Source organism: Alosa sapidissima, chromosome 14 (genome assembly GCF_018492685.1).
Source record: "Alosa sapidissima isolate fAloSap1 chromosome 14, fAloSap1.pri, whole genome shotgun sequence".
NCBI lineage: Eukaryota > Metazoa > Chordata > Actinopteri > Clupeiformes > Clupeidae > Alosa > Alosa sapidissima.
In genome coordinates this window covers 2640926-2658013 of record NC_055970.1, presented here as the reverse complement: position 1 = coordinate 2658013, position 17088 = coordinate 2640926, and the positions used below count along the sequence as shown (strand labels likewise).

Genomic DNA, 17088 nt, shown 5'->3' with positions numbered 1-17088 from the left:
CAGTGCAGTCATGTAGCTTTGACAGGCCAAACTTAGGCTAGCAGTGCAGTTATGTAGCTTTGACAGGCCAAACTAGCTAGCAGTGATGTGCAAAGGTCTTCTATAAATGGCTGCGCTGGCAAAATAATTGTGGCATGACTGAGGTTAGATGATTAATTAATTAATAATCATTATATAATACTATGTTTCACAAGTGTCAACAGCAGCATTTTGGGAAAGGGGTTGGACTTTAGAACCCTGTTTCCTGAACTGTGTCCATACACCTCATAGGAAAGTCCCCACTCATGACACAGCATGCTGAAAGCAGGTCTATTGTGCTTAATCCTTGTCTGAAACCCGACACCATCCCCGACGGCTTGGGTCAAGTATGCCCCAGGGAGCATTCTCTCGGGAAGTGTTGACTGTATCCCACTGTTCAATCTGGCCAAGGTCACCGCTCTCTGTCAAAGAAGGGTCACCGAATCACGTAGGTGGGTGGGGGCAGGGTAGAAGCACCTCGAATGGGTTGTTGACAGTAGCATCTGTGCAATCAATTCCAGCTGATTTGTGTCAAAGATGTGCACAAGGAGAGCATGCAATAGACCTCTGAAGTTCGCCTACAAAAAAGCTTCCATTTTTGCCCACATAAGGAGATCCGGTATCTTGAGATTTTTCCTATGGAAAATAACATGGGGATTTGGAATCATCACACCTGTTAAACTCTCGCGGGGACAATGAAATTGGAAATGCAAACGTTTTGCTCTACACACTTTTGTCCTCCGACTTCGAGTGGATTCTGTGATCTCCGGTACGTAAAGGTGGCACACTTAGATTTTTGCTACCACAGAGCTAACTTGCAGTTCAACTTGCCATTAACTTAGTTAGCAAGTTAGCTCTGGGTTAGCAACATACTGGAGATCACAGTAGCCACTCGAAGACAGAGGACAAAATTGTGCTCAGGAAAACGTCTGCATTTCAGACTTTTTTTTTCTTCCCCGCGAGAGTTTAATAGGTGCGATGATTCAAAAGTTACCCTTCCTGGGGCGCAAGCTAAGGTAAGCTTACTGGCTCATTTGTTTTGTGTTTGTGACGGACCGTGCTTAGGTCGATGGTGGTTGGTTAGGGTTTTTAGGGTTATGGTTCAGTCCACATCAACGGGACGGACCAACCTAACCAACCTAGACCATGCCTAGGTTGGTTAAGAGTATTTGGATATTTTATTGTGGTAATGTGGTGGCAACATGGGGCGTAAGCTAAGGTAAGCTAACTGGCTCATTTGTTTTGTGTTTGTGATGGGGCCTAAGCTAACTGGCTAAGCTTACTGGCTCATTTGTTTTGTGTTTATGACGGACTGTGCCTAGGTTGATGGTGGTTGGCTAGGGATTTTATGGTTATGGTTCAGTCCGCATCAACAGGACGTACCAACCTAACCAGCCTTGACCATGTCTAGGCTGGTTAAGAGTATTTTGGGTCTTGGATATTTCAGTGTGGTAATATGGTGGCAGCATGGAGGGGAGTGTCTCCAGGATGCTGGTTTCACTGTTAATCTAAGTTAAGTTAATTTGGGTAGGGGCTTCTGAATGTATTTTTACCTTGGATTTTGGCACAAGGGATTATAACATCTAATCCTGTGTATTACTGTAAAGTAAATCCCCATGTTATTTTCCCATAGGAAAAATCGACAGATACCGGATCTCAAAGATGGTACATTTTTTGTAGACGGACTTCAGAGGTCTATGCAGAGTCTGATTATCGGACCTCATCACCATTATCCTCATAGTCTCTTGAGAGCAGCAACAGCAGTTGCGTCATCATTCGCTGGTGCTTGGTTGGCTTGTTCGGGTGGCAGGTATTGGGGATTGGTTGCAGGTGGCGCTGGTAACAGCATGGATGGTGTTGGAGTGGGTGCTGTAGCAGTGGCCAGTGGCTGGTAATGGCCCTGCTGGGGTTGAGCAGGTTGTTGGTAGTGGGTCACATATGAAGTGTAGAGGCCAGGGCCTGTTGGTAGGCCCATGCTGGCTTGAGTATCAGCTGTAGATTGTTGGTAACAGGGGCCTCTCCCTGTTGGCTGTTGGTACCCGCCAGGTGGGGTGCTGTTCATTGGCTCAAACAGACCTCCAATAGCCGGATAGTGTGCGATGAAACTGCCTCCCAGCTCAATAGTGTCCGAGATGTCCACTGCACTTCCAGAAGCCTCCACCATGGCAGGTGGCGCTGCTGGGTCCAAGCCGTGCAGTGTCGGATAGAGGCGGGTGCTGTGCTGCCCTCCACGCCCCCCTCCCCCATGATGGGGCGGTGGTAGTGGGAGGAGTTGGCTCCTCCCCTCAGAGTGGCGCGCTGGGACTGCTCCTCTTCGCCTCATTCCAGTGTGTTCTAGCAACATGTCTGCTTCTGCCAACTGTTCCTCCAAGTCACGTTTCTCCATCTCACTTCTCCAAGTCTTGTCTCGAATTTCTGTCTCCAATTCTTGTATCTTCCTTCTCAATGACTCTTCCACAATTGCGGCCGTCTGCAACCTCTTGCCAGCTTTCCCTGCCTGGGATTTCAATTCTTCTGCCAGACATGTAGTACGGTGTTTTTCGGCATCCACCTCCTGCGAGCAGGATGCCCGCATAGCCCCCATAAAGGATCGCCTTAGTTGGCTCATTAACAAAAAGGCATAGGGCTCACGATGTCTGTTGTGCTTTTTCCAACTCAAATACACCTCACGAACCTTCCAGTTCCCCTGGACAATAGATGCTGGATCAATTTCAAAATCTGTTCTCAATTTTTCCTCAAATTTGCCCAATTGAAATTTCTTCGCCATCCAATCTGACACATAATCTTGTATTTCAGCGAATGTCTCCTCCTGCTGAGGCTTCACTTTCTCCTCATCATGGTCAGCTGCTTGCTTATCTTCTTTTTGCTTATTGTGCCCGCGAACCATCTCTGATTTCTTACTCTCTTGCACAATGTCTTGTTCCAAATTATTATTGGGACCCGAAGCCATACGAATTGGACTATGTGTTCGTACAAGGACGAGGTCCTTTATTTAAAACTTTTTACTTAAATTTGTCAGTAGTGTATGATGTTTTAGTGCCAACTTTTGCGATTCTGCTTTGGCCAGAGAAAAAAAACCTCTCTCTCTCTCTGTCCTTCTCCTTTTTTTTCCCCACACACTCACACACACACGCTCGCTGCTCCCGCCAGGGAAAAGAAAACACTCTCTCCTTATCTCTCTCGCTCCGTAACCTGACACTTGGTAAATTATTTTACTCACAGCATGAAGCCACAACAATAAATTTCACCAGTGTCAGTTCCACTTAACTCAGACTATTTCCTTTCTCCCCCAAAACGGCTGGACAACGACAAAAATTAATGTCTCACTCGCACCTTTAACGATCTCTCGTTAAATTCACAGTTGACCAAGTCAACAAAAACATAGGTTGGAAACCCTATTCCACTTTTCACCTACTGCACAACCAAAACACCCCCCTCTGGTGATTTCGTCTCCTCTCCGTATCACTGTAACGCTAAGTTTAGTCCTAGGCCATTAAACTAAACAAAGACCTTGAGAAACAACCACACAGTTCACTTCAGCAACAATAATGACTGTAGCAACAGTAACTCCTTCTATTTTCTCTTCGACACCCGCACAGCATTTATCACAAAACCCACACAGCTTTTATCACAAAACCCACACAGCTCAGCATGTAATGGCAGTACAGAAAAAGAAAAGCTTTAATCCCCCAAGCTTGTCCGTAGTTAATCGATTACTTCTTTTAATTCGTTCACGAATCTATTCCAATTACCCAAAATATGTGTACACTTTAACCGTTTACTTTTTTATCAGAAAACTTCTTATATCCAATGACATCTAGAGCTCATCAATCATTGATATAGGTACAGTATGTTACTTGTCAAAACACTTAATGACACAAACTTCAATACTCTCATTAATGTGCAGCTTCAAATCAAAAAATTCTAATTTACTCCCTAAATTATGTTTATTTTTTAACTTTACTCTTGGTTCTTTTCACGCACAGAGGAGAAAAAAACTCTTTTCTTTCACCTGGTCAGAGTTTCTTCACTGCGGCGGGTGCACACGCGCACAGCGTCCTCCCTCTTGGTAGGCTTCCAGCTGGGGTTGGTCACGTCAGCCCGGGGCCCAAAGTAGACTCTTCTTACAGATGTGAAGTTTCAAAATCTGCCCTCGACGTCTGTTTGAACCCGAAGACTCAGTCTGACCTCGCCGAATGGATGTTCTCGTCTTCCCCCTCCTCTTGCGTTCGGGTCACGGAAACCAAATGTTCATGATCATTTTGCGTTGTGTTTTAGTTCTGATGTCTGTACTGAAGATGGTCAATAAAGCTTGACGGCTGGATCAGGATCGGTGATTAAAAGAATTTATTGTAGATGGTACAACACTCACTAACCGAGCACAGGCTAAGTCTCAAACAGTAAAACTGCACAGAGTCTAACAGGTGTGGTAGTTAGTAGAAGCGGGCTGCTGTTGAGCGTCTTGGCATAAGATGCTCCCCGAGTCGCTTCCTCGATCCGTCTCCGTGTCAAAACCTAAGACAAAGCCTGTTATACTAAAACATACAAACGTCAATCATGCCAACGTGGCAGGTGCCAACCAGTGTACAAAACCCGGCCCTGGCCAGATGGAGATACTAGCCTGAATAGGCAGACATGCTGTCTCCCTCGGCCCATGTTATCACCGATGTTCCTCGGATGTTCCTAAACATCGGCCTGTATGAACTTCCTGCTGGTACACAGGCCTAAGGCACAGTTATGTACAATAATATGGACCTCTCCCTGTTGTATACTACACACAGATGTAACATATGAACACATCAGAATACAGTAAGAATACCCCAGAATTCTACAGCTGGGTGCGACCCTGCTAGTCTGATTATCGGACCTCATCACCATTATCCTCATAGCTTCTTGAGAGCTGGGTGAGACCCTGCTAGTCTGATTATCGGACCTCATCACCATTATCCTCATAGCTTCTTGAGAGCTGGGTGAGACCCTGCTAGTCTGATTATCGGACCTCATCACCATTATCCTCATAGCTTCTTGAGAGCTGGGTGAGACCCTGCTAGTCTGATTATCGGACCTCATCACCATTATCCTCATAGTCTCTTGAGAGCTGGGAAAAGCTTGGAAAAGAAAACAGCCCCAAGGTTGTGCCGATGTATAAATTAGAACGCTGTGGATGTAGAAACAATGGTATTATTAGGACAGAGGTCCAAATAATTAAAATGGGGAAAGAGAGAGAATGAGAGAGAAGAAGAAAAAGAAGAAAAAGAAAAGGAGGAATCGGAAATGCAAATGCAAATGATTTGAAATGCACCAGCATCTATACTACAGCACTAGCCCAAGGCTTTCTATTCCCTCCTCTCATAAGTGCAAACAGAGGATGCTCTGTGTTTTGCACCAACGCATAGTCAGTCTAATAATGCCAGCACATGCATGTTAATGAATACATGCTCTCACAGTATAGAGGCAGGGTTACTGAATCAGTATTTATACATCCTTATAATAATAATAATAATAATAATAATAATAATAATAATAATAAACAAATATATACATGTCCTGCTAAAGTACATAATGTTCTATGTAGCAACAAATGTAAAATCCCTATTATATGTCTAACCTATCAGTATTCTTTATTATGGGAGTAATTGACAAATCTGTGAATAGTCATTTATATCATTATATAATTTATGTTTTGATTAGGGTATCAACAAAGCAGTCAGCCCTGTGTCAGAGATGTGGTATTGTTGATCCAGGCAAACTGAATGCCCTTTACCCTACCATACCTATAACTCTTTAAGTAATAATCTCCAGTTCCACCTGACTCAGCAGTGGCAGTGGTGTACCTAGAGCTGTAAATTACCCCGTCTGGTCAGATGGTTAATTTGCAGGATTGATTATGATGAATACGGATCAGTGGCGGGGTGATGAAATACAGAGAGTGGCCAAAGCTAATTCTGGACTTCTTCCTCCCAGCAGGCCGACAAGCTGTATAATATCTGCTATTGACCAGTCCACAGGGCTCAGCCACTGCAGCATCTAGATGGCCAATGTCAGCCAGGGACATGTAGAACCCAGGTAGAATTTAATTTTGGGTTCCAGAAGGGTCCAGTGTATGTTGCCCAGTTGGGACCCAAATAAAACCCAGTATAATCCTGCATGGAGCCCATGTGGGCAAATGACATGTGGCCACTTTGGAACCCGTGGACAATCCCATATTGGACCCATGCCCCACATACAAATGTTGGCTGGGTTTAATGTAGTGATTTGTAATGTTGTAATTGTGTAATTAGCTTTATCACAAACTTGACCTGCACTCACATTATCATGCCGTTAAACAGGCTAGCCTGCATGCTTACCATTCTAAGCTCTCTATACTGTTATACTACTCATGACTATGTAACATCATATCCTGTGCCAGAGCTATGTGACAGAGAAAGAGAATGTCAGGAGCTGAAAAAGTCAGGGCAAAAAAAAGACAAAGAGTAGTTGAGAGGACTGGGCAGGCTAAAACAGGCTAAAAACCGACCCCCTCTCACCCTCATGTGGAAAAAATATGCTGAAATTGCAACTTATGGCACACTTTTTACACATTGAACAATAGAACACACTCTGGGTACGGATATAATGTCCTTCTCTCCCTCCCTGAAACACTTTTACAATTTCACGTTGTTGCTCTAAAAGCTGAGACTCCACTATCCTGCACACAGAGGTCATACAACTGACACCTGACACCACGGTGTGATAATTCAGATCCTATTATTCTTTCTGTCTTTTTCTTATTAGGCAAAATGGGGTGGGGGGATGGGGGGTCTGTATGATCTTTAAAGAAATGCATCTTTCCACTATTTATGGAGATGTCATGTGTGTTACATGTTAATAGGATGGGCATTTTTAGGCTTTTCCCCCTCAAAATTGCTCTGTGCCTACTTCAGAGGCCACTGTTCCCATCTAGTTTGGCCTACCATCAAATGCTTGGTCTCTTTAGAAAGCTGAGACCTTGCAGTTTCTTTGGGAACAATCTGAATAGCTGTGGAAAGTACTGGCACAGAGGTACAGAGGCTAGAATACTGTTTTATATTTCTGCCGGATAACAACTCTCAACATCTCTAAACTGACCACATTTCAGCCCTCTAGGTCACTTGAGATGACTTAGAAACACTGAGCCCTAGCACCAGGTCTTGTGAAGCTGTGTGCAAAAGTAGATCAATATAGAATAAAAGTGCTTTGGACCATTATTTGCCAAGGTATGTTCATGCGTTTTGTAAAATGCCCCATAGGACTTTTGGGTTCCCAAAATGCATACTGACAATAAAAGGTTTACTGTGTGGCAATCTCTTGGTGTAGAAGCATAATCCTGGTCACAAATGAAAGGTAACACTCTGAGGTATCTTGTAGACTATATGGATTGTATGTCAGGGTTTCTGATACAGAATGACTACACAAAATATGGAATAATTACACAAACGTCTATTTTTTGTATTTTCTTTGTTGCTTCAATGGGTGTGTATAAGATGGACTATACATCTGCACAACTAATATTGGATAAAACAACATGTATTCCATTTCTAGGGATTCCTGTTTCCTGTGAATATGTCAAGGCCCAATATGTGGCATCTACTTATTGCACTGCAGCTGCACTGCAGCTAGAAAGCAGGGAAGCACCAAAAGTGGAGGGGGGGGGAGGGGGAGGGATTTAAGTGAGACATAGTGAGATTAATCTGACAATGTAAAGCACCATACAAATTGTACATCAAAACGGTTGTCATATATGTATTCCCAAAAGTCCAAGCTTTCAAATAGTGTATAATAATACTATGGTACATAACAATATGGTGCATAAAATTGATTTAGAACGTTGGGGGGGGGGGGGTAAGTGTGCCGTGGAAAGCACACTGTTCCATAACATGGAGTGCCAGTGCTATGGAACATGTAATGGAAAATGTGTGGAAATGATTATCACTATGGTTGTGGGTGGACGCAAAGACCAGGCTGGAGTATTTATGTGAGCTCACTGGTACATAGAGTCTGAACAAAAAGTATTAAAGTACCAATGCCTATATGTCTGTGTAAATTCACTCTATTTATATTTCTATATTAAGAGTGACTGGCAGCATTTGAGTTGTTTCATGTCAGATGACAGATGGAAAGAGAAATTAATCAGATGAGTCTATTATTAAACTTTACACACTGATAACTGGCTTTTTGACAAATGAAGCAGTCATCTAAACCCAAATCGCTGTTTGTATTGTATCCCACTGACAATTCTTTCCTTTGATGTAGAAACTGAGTTGAGTTGAATTGTCTAACTGCATACACAGCAGCCCTCATCATACCCAAGGTTTTGACTACCCATCCATTAATCTCTTCTCATACAAATAGGTGATAATCCTTCATAAAAAAAATCGATGGGAGCCCTACGGGGTCAGCAGTAAATATACGTTGGCAAACCATGAAAAGGAGAAGAAGAAGAAAAGGAGGAGGAAGAAAAGGAGGAAGAAGAAAAGGAGGAAGAAGAAGAAAAGGAGGAAGAAGAAAAGGAGGAGGAAGAAGAAAAGGAGGAGGAAGAAGAAAAGGAAGAAGAAGAAAAGGAGGAGGAAGAAGAAAAGGAGGAGGAAGAAGAAAAGGAGGAGGAAGAAGAAAAGGAGGAGGAAGAAGAAAAGGAGAAGAAGAAGAAAAGGAGGAGGAAGAAAAGGAGGAGGAAGAAGAAAAGGAGGAGGAAGAAGAAGAAAGAGAACAGCTTGCTGTCGTCGAGATCTTTGTTTTGCGAGGTGCTGGCTGCAGGGTAGCCGGTCTTGAGTGGACGGCTTTATTTGGTTTGGGAGGATTCATGTTTGTGTCAGGGCCACGGTGTGATCTGTGTCTCCTGGGGAGGAGCAGGGAGATGAGCTGTGACTTCACTTGTCCCACGGCCATATATTTAACTCCAATATCTGCTAGGCTGCACAAGGCCTGGTGGCGGCCAATTTTCTATATTTCAGGAGGCTGGCTTGGAAATGAACATTAAATATTGATCTCAGGTTGCATCACGGGGTCAAGCTAGCCCTCCAGCCAATCTATGAATGTGTGTGTGTGTTAGTGTATGTGTGTGTGTGTGTGTGTCTGAGAGTGAGAGAGAGAGGAGAGAGAGAGTGAGCAAAAGGTGGGGTGCAGAGAGAGCTGCACCCGGTTCTTATCTGAGCTTGGTGTGTGGAGCTGTTAGAAGTTTTGAGATGAAGCTCCCTAGCTCTCTCTTTCTTCAGCATAGCTTTTTGGACTGCCTAACATGACAGCATAGAGATCTGAGGCAGACTTGGAGAGTGCGTCCCTGCAGTTTTTTTCTTTCTATAGTATGGAAAAAAGAAAAAACAAGAGCTGGATGATGAGAAGTCCCCTGTAAGGAGCTGGCACTGTGCACCCAGCCCACTGACCTCATCAGCCATAATGAAGATTATACTGCTAATGCCAGAACCAAGCCAAGCACCACAGAGGCCACCGTCATATTCAAATCAGAGGATTACATCTCCAGCTCTTCCCTCGCCCCAATCTCCCTATCTGATTTCATACAGTGGTGCACATGTTTCGGTTAATAATCTACCATGGAATTAGGAGCGTAATGGAGTTTGGAGGGCATGAGAGAACCTTGAATAGGAGGACAAAACAGTCCGATTTCATTTTCTTAGCAGATGTCTCTTTAAGGGTAAAACTTTTTTTCCTGACTCACAGTTCTACTATGACATGCAAAATGAAACAGTAATTTTTGACAGAATACTCCAGTAAAGGGTGATGTCTATATCTTAAAGGAGCAAATAATAAATAAATTTACTGATACTCTGGCCTGGAAGCAGCACGGGAAGCTGAAAAGCCTTGAAAATCAGATTAGATTTGGTAACATGTCATAATGGCACAGGCATAATTTCCCTCCCTTTCAGTTCTATGGAGTCGCTCTTGAGGCCTTTTTAAAATTATGTCTCCATTTCCCCAAGCCAGCCATGCCTTCTTGTGTTATAATGCCATGTCAAACATGGCTCCCTGCAACTAGTGCTGGAGTACAAGGTCACTGGTGTTTGTTGAGGCTGACCAGTATGTGTGTTAGTCTCCTCAATCTGTTGACCAAAGCAGTTGTCAGGCTTGTATGAGTGAGGTGACTAAGATGATTTGAAGGACAGTTTTTCTTTGCTTCTTGTTATCTGGAAAGCTATTTTTAATCTATAATGTGTTCTTAATGAAAGATACTTCCTGCTTTTCCATGAAGCTATGTGGGAATGATCTAAGATGGTGGTTCTCAAGTGTTGTGGATTTTTGAAGAACCTATTGTGTTTTTGTACAGGCTCATGAAATGAGGGGTATCTAAATGCACCAACGACACAGCTTCTTGATTTAAAAACATTTCAGGAAGGTCAGATATTTACAACTTCTTCTAGGCAAACTCACAACAACACAATAAACACTAGTTTACCACCCAAGCACGGTTGCAGTTGCTAGATAAAAAGTAGAACAACTTTTGTCACTAGCAAAACAAACAAGCAAACAAAAAACACAGAATCTTACAACTTTGACATCACCCTTTCCTTTGTTGAGCAACAGAATAAAATCAATTTTCCCAATCTGCAAATGATTGGGGCAGCCGTGGCCTACTGGTTAGCGCTTTGGACTTGTAACCGGAGGGTTGCTGGTTTGAATCCCGACCAGTAGGCACGGCTTGAGCAAGGCTGAACGGCTGAAGTGCCCTTGAGCAAGGCACCTAACCCCTCACTGCTCCCCGAGCGCCGCTGTTGTTGCAGGCAGCTCTCTGCACCAGGATTAGTGTGTGCTTCACCTCACTGTGTGTTCACTGTGTGCTGAGTGTGTTTCACTAATTCACAGATTGGGATAAATGCAGAGACCAAATTTCCCTTACGAGATCAAAAGAGTAATGTCATAACTTGCCTTTCATTTGTGCTCAGCTCATGGACACTCTGTATGTATAGAACAAATATGAACATATGAGAATGAACACCCCTGGCTTATAATAATGTGTGTGGCATTCATAATCAGTAATCATAGGTTGGTGTGCCTTGGCATTTTCATTTGTCCTTAGCCCCAAAAAAGGTTGAGAACCTCTGGTATAAGGCTACGCCTACAGTAGTCCCGTTTTCGTGTCCTTACTAATTCTGTTATCAAATTTGTTCCACGTCCATAGAGAAACAAAATCGAAATGTTGTGCATCCCCATTAGGTGACCTTGATTTCATTAAGCCTTTCATGCATTATGAAATAATGTTTTAAAGCCGTGGCCCACTGGTTAGCGCTTCGGACTTGTAACCAGAGGGTTGCCAGTTTGAACCCCGACCAGTAGCTGCTGAAGTGCCCTTGAGCAAGGCACCTAACCCCTCACTGCTCCCAGAGCGCCGCTGTTGTTGCAGGCAGCTCAGGGCTCGAATTACGTGGGAGCCAGAGGGAGCCGAGCTCCCATAGAGTGAGGACTGGCTCCCATGAAAGCAACAAAGTCAAAAACCTGAGGGGGTCTCTCATATCTGAAGGTGTCTGGCATTGTAATTTAATCTTAAACAACCGCTCATTATCCAACCCTGTGCGATCTCTTACCATTAAAGACGTTAAATTAAAATATAGGCTACTACGGGACGTAGACCTACACTACGCTCTTGAACGCAGCATGACACTTCACCACCACACCACTAGACTATATGAGCAAACCGTATCGATTTGACAGCACTCGCAAATCTGAAGAAGTCACCCTGCTTTGATGTGAGTGTTTTGTCTATTTGCATAGGCGTTCATTGGGCTAGCCTACGTGGTTTGATACGTGCTGAAAAGTCCTGTTTGCTGTTGAACTTCACCTATTCTATGTTGATTGACAAAGCCATAAATTATGGACCATAATGCAGCCTACAATGATTGTGTTGTCTGATGATCTAGCTATCCTCTGCCATTCAGAGCTCCGGAAAGTTCCCAGCTTTTTTGAAACACCTGTTAGCAATCTCTGATGTCGGAATATTCAATGGCTACCCGACAATATCGTCTATTAATTTTCCACGGTTCAACACATTCGCCTACTAGAACATAGTTTGGCTGGCTTTATTCATTTCTGCCAGTTAGTGCTTTTTCCCCTGTGTATAAGTTACACTACATGCATTATTGTGTTTGACACTGATGATAGCCTGAGACGGTGGTCTGGTTTAAATGAGCTACGTTGTGAAATTGAGAATGGCACAGACTAAATCGTTTAGTCTATTTCTTTGTATTATGAAGTTGAAATGAGATATGGACTATTGTAATCAATAATATGTTGAAATTAATTAAAAGTAATCAATTTCTATAACAAATCTATGTCTGTTGTGTGCATGTGTCAAGGTAAAGCCTAGGCCTACCGTGCGCATATACTGTACTGCGCAAAAGCGCCACTTGCGCCTAGGCTATTTCATTGTATTGCCTTGTTAGGCTATGCGCGGGGTGTGCCAACTTTTTATGAGATAGAGAGACCCCCTTAAAGACAAAAAGATCATTCGAGCCCTGAGGCAGCTCACTGCGCCGGGATTAGTGTGTGCTTCACCTCACTGTGTGTTCACTGTGTGCTGAGTGTGTAAAACAGGCTGGTTTAGAATGCATCGGATTAGCGTTTTTTTGCTCCCCAATGAACGTTCGAACTTGTTATCATGCTAAGCATATCCAAAATCACTTTTACACCAGATTTACCCTTTAAATAGATTTCCATTTTCGGTCAATTTTGAATAAGAAAACCAGTCTTTAAGTATATATACTCTTGATCTTTCAATTTTGCCTGCCTGCAAGATACGCATCGTATTGTTGTTGTTTTAAGAGACGGTGAAAAGCAGGGTAATATCACTACAGACAGTCCGTTTCCAAAACCATTAAGCTAATGTTGAAAAATAAACTGTAACATTTATCTCAACTGAATTGACCTGCTACCACTCGGTTTCTTTTCTATACCAGCTAGCAGCTATGCAGCTAACCTGGGAAACCTTTTGAAATGACAAAAGTAACCTAGGCCACATGGGCAAATCTGTATACTCTGCTATTTAGTAACCTACTAGGCCACATGGGCAAATCTGTATACTCTGCTATTTAGTAACCTACTAGGCCACATGGGCAAATCTATATACTCTGCTATTTAGTAACCTACTAGGCCACATGGGCAAATCCGTTTCATGTCCACTCTGTCTCTGGCAGTAGGCTAGTTTACGCAAGCAACTCCTCGAGTCGCTAGTAGAAGAAGGCAGGCAGGTAAGCTGTTATGAAATATGCTCCCTAGAACAGTGTTAAATTGTGGTCGAACTCCGCCAGATATCCCTAGGGGTCCGCAAGCAAATGTGATGAAAACAAAAAGTTGTTTTGTTGTTGTTTTAGGGCTGTCAAATTTAAGGTGTTAAAAATTAAGGTGCACAAAAATTAACACAGTTGTCGCGGTTACTTTGCTATTGAGATAAATTTCTACGCCACATTTTTGGATTATACCCAGGAGTGATATGGATGCAAATAATATAAATCTTACTTTTAGCTAGTCCTTAACGTCACAGCTTATTTGTTTCTCACTATCTTGAAGTGTTTGGTCCTGTGTAGACATCATCAGTCTTTTTCGTCACAAAGCACTGATACAGAACTTCTGTGGCTGTATGAAACCAATTGATCTTTTGCTCAAATACAGTTCAAATACAGCTTGAAGCCAGAAAAGACAATTACTGAACAATGTACTTTAGCATCACTGTGCTTTAGTGTGCCCCTTAATACATGGAGGAATTTATAGATACATTTTTTTTTAGCCATTGCGCTTGTTGAACTGTTAAACTGCAAGCAAGATTCGTATCATACACTTGCAAATTTGAATACCTACGGTAATAAATAATACATATGCAGAAGTACATTTTATCGCTACTTGCAATCGTAGGCTGAATAATATAAAAAACAAATCAAAGTGAAAATAATCAACCCTTGCGGACACTGAAGAAGTAAAATGTGGTAAAAAGGGGAAACTGAAGGATCCTCTTTAAAATCCTGGGGCAGTAGAATGCTTCTTCTGCCTGCCTTGCATGTTGTTATCAAAGCGAGTTGCAAGGACGTTTCAAAGCCAGCGTGGGCCCTCTGTGAGAAGTGGCAGAGTCTCTTTGCCACCCTTGAGGACTCCTGGATGGCGTCCTGTAGTGACGCCGGCACACCAGGAGGAAGGAAGCCTCCCGTCAGTGCACCACACCAGCCACAGATGCCACCACCACCACCCACTCATCCTTCTCCCCTGCTGCAGATCTGCGTGATGTCTCCTCATATCCTATTCCCTCTGATCAGAGGGAGCTCCATGTTCCCTTGAGATGCGTGGGATTAAGTAGTTTGAGATAACGTGCGGGAGTTTAAACAGGAGTTGATTAGCTGACTTTATCTGATGAACAGCTCAAGCTCTTTGCCACACTCTGGTGGGACAAAGAAAAAAAGAAGAAAAAAATAAACAAAAGGACTGAAAAAAGCCCATTTACACTAGGTTTAGAAACGTGTTGATTTATTCTGTCAGTAATGGAGTACCACTATTTTCTCAATAATGTCATTGTCAGTGCTGAATATGTGTGGTGGTGGTGGCATTTCTCAAACTCAAAGCAGTGCAAGATCTGGACAGGCTGATGCTACGCACCTGTTAAGCAGGTGTTGGTTGAACATTTTATTTGTTCCATGGTGTTGAAATTTGAAATGTTTTCCCTCCAAGGGGACAGTCAGACCAACAAGCAGGGCTGTGTAGCTATTGTTGGTAGATTGTAAGATAATGTGTCAAATGTTAATTAAATTAAGTGTCAAAATCGTTTGATTAACTAGTACCATTTGTGTATGTATTAAATAAGTACATTTCATAAATGTATACTTTATATTTATATTATAAATGTGTTTCTATCCTCTTTAGTTACAGATATTGAGAAATGCCCTTGCTTGATGACTGGATCAGGAAATGCCTGTGATGCTTGGGTATTCAGGCAAGCTACAGGTCAAAGATGCGTAACCTTGGATGTCCAGTGACCGCCGTTTTCCAGAAGAAGAAGGTCATAAGTTCCAGAAGAAGGTTTAAAGGACATAAAATGACCAAACATTTGAGGATTTTGCAAGGTGTAAGTTTGTATTACTATTATTGTTTACTTCTCTTACATATTACATACAATGATCACATTGGATCTGTTTCTGCTATTTGCAACTGCCATCACTTATAGTCACCCTACTCACACACTGCTCTTATGTTCCTTATTACAACATAGCGACAGATAGAGGCATTATAATTTGGTGTCTAACTATAACTGGACTCCTCAGGGTTGATATGACTACATGAGTCGTCACTCATTTTCCCGTTGCTCACATTGTTCCTTCCCCAACTGGTACACTCACTTATTAGCCTGATGTCGTCATACTCAATTCCTGTCAGAATTTAAGTCTGACGCTGCTTCGTTGGGACGTGATTATGGGGTGTGTTTCAACCAATACAGGGGAAAGAAATGCTTGCCAAATGCCTGTTATCTGTTGCAAAGCACTCTGAACTGAATCTTCTGTATTAAAAGTGCTTTATAAATAGAGGTTATTATTATTTAGAGTATTGATTGTATTTTCACAAAATAATTAATATCCCTGTATCTGAACAGACAGAGACTGTACATCTGAGGAGGGAGGCAGCCATCAAGACACTGTGCCTTTATTTTGGTGAAGATGATGATTCTCTCATACATGTACATGGTAAGTAACACTAAAGGGTGTTAACTCATCAATGGTCACATTTATTTGTATGCTAATTTTTAAGCCAAAAACCTTTAAGCCAGCTCCCAGCTCGTACCTTTTCTCAAGCGTCAACCTAAAGCAGATTTTTAAATTTTGTACAGGATATCCATGGCAAGGAGGTGTCAAGAGAAAACCACCCCTTGGAACATGAGGACATCGGCATCGTTGTGGATGGAGGCATCATTTTGGAGGAACCTTGGTCTGTTGCACAAGGCTGTGCAGTGAAGCCAGAGACTTTCTAATGAGGAGACACAGCACTCAAAAAATCCTCCATAGAAATTCATGGGGTTAGTTTGTAACACCGTTGTATACACATATCCCACCCCTTCCTCGGCAAAACGTTGACATGTGAATACATTGAGCCAATCATATGGTGTGTTGTGCAGACATTGTGCCAATCATGTGTTGTGAACTCGGTGCTGGAGTAAGGTTGGTGTCGTGAAGCCTTGCGCACGCGCATTTCTGCCAAATAGGATGCCCGATGAGTGCCAAAAAAGCATAGCATTATGGCTGTCGAGTGCAGGGACTTGCCTAAAAGGACTTTGGTGAAGCTATGTTGAACTCTTCAATACTATTACAAATTCATGCAAAAAGTTGTCATTCAGATGGATGGTGATGGCGAAGCTCCTACCCAAGGTTCTCAATCTTAAGAACCAAGTCATTAGATGGGCCTCTTCTTTCTCTTCCCTGCTCTCTCTCTTTCTCTCTCTGTCTGTCTTTATCGTTCGTCCTCTCTCTCTCGGCACACTTTTACACACACACACACACACACACACAATATCTTGCTGTATGGTGTTTGGCTCACCCAAGTTTCTCTACCTTAAGAACCAAGTGACATTTAAATTCAAGCCAGAGTATCTGTGTTTTTGGGCTCATTCTCTCTTTCTCTCTATCACACTCTACCTCTCTCTCTCATTCTTTACTGCTGTTGCTCCCTAATTTATAAATACATTGTCCTCATTGCAGTTTTGATTGAGAGCAGGATTATTATTATATTTTAATATTTTTATCAATCTTGATATTTTAAGCACACAAGACCAGTGAGCAACCAATGTTCATACATGCATATCGCTTCTATGTTCATCTGTTTCTCATGCGGAATTGTGTTTTCCTTGTTGGAATTTGCATTAATAAAGGCAAAGTTATAATCATACCATTTGAGTTTTAATTAAGTTTTAATTAATTAATTAAATTAATTTTTACCAAGAAAATAATATTACATTTTACTCAAAATATTTGATTGGAGTTTGCTTGGCTTGATTTAGTTGTAACTACTCAATTTAGTTTAGCTTTATTTGCAAGAAAATATTAAGCAAATTCAACTCAATTTAGTTTAGCTTTATTT

The 17088-nt window shown here is 42.3% G+C and overlaps 1 protein-coding gene and 1 long non-coding RNA gene across 2 annotated transcripts in view; one reads left to right on the top strand and one right to left on the bottom strand.

Moving 5' to 3' along the window:
• Positions 1-4264, bottom strand: part of LOC121681419 (carbohydrate sulfotransferase 8-like) — a 231310-nt gene extending 227046 nt beyond the window's left edge. Inside the window, exon 1 of the mRNA XM_042061156.1 lies at positions 4031-4264. The gene's annotated coding sequence lies outside the window, so the exon portion shown is untranslated. The remainder of the gene's footprint in view (positions 1-4030) is intronic.
• A 10648-nt stretch (positions 4265-14912) lies between these two features.
• Positions 14913-16010, top strand: LOC121681420. The gene is made up of 3 exons (XR_006022128.1): positions 14913-15088; positions 15611-15701; positions 15845-16010. It is a non-coding gene; the product is annotated as an uncharacterized LOC121681420 (long non-coding RNA).
• The last annotated feature ends 1078 nt before the right edge of the window (positions 16011-17088 follow it).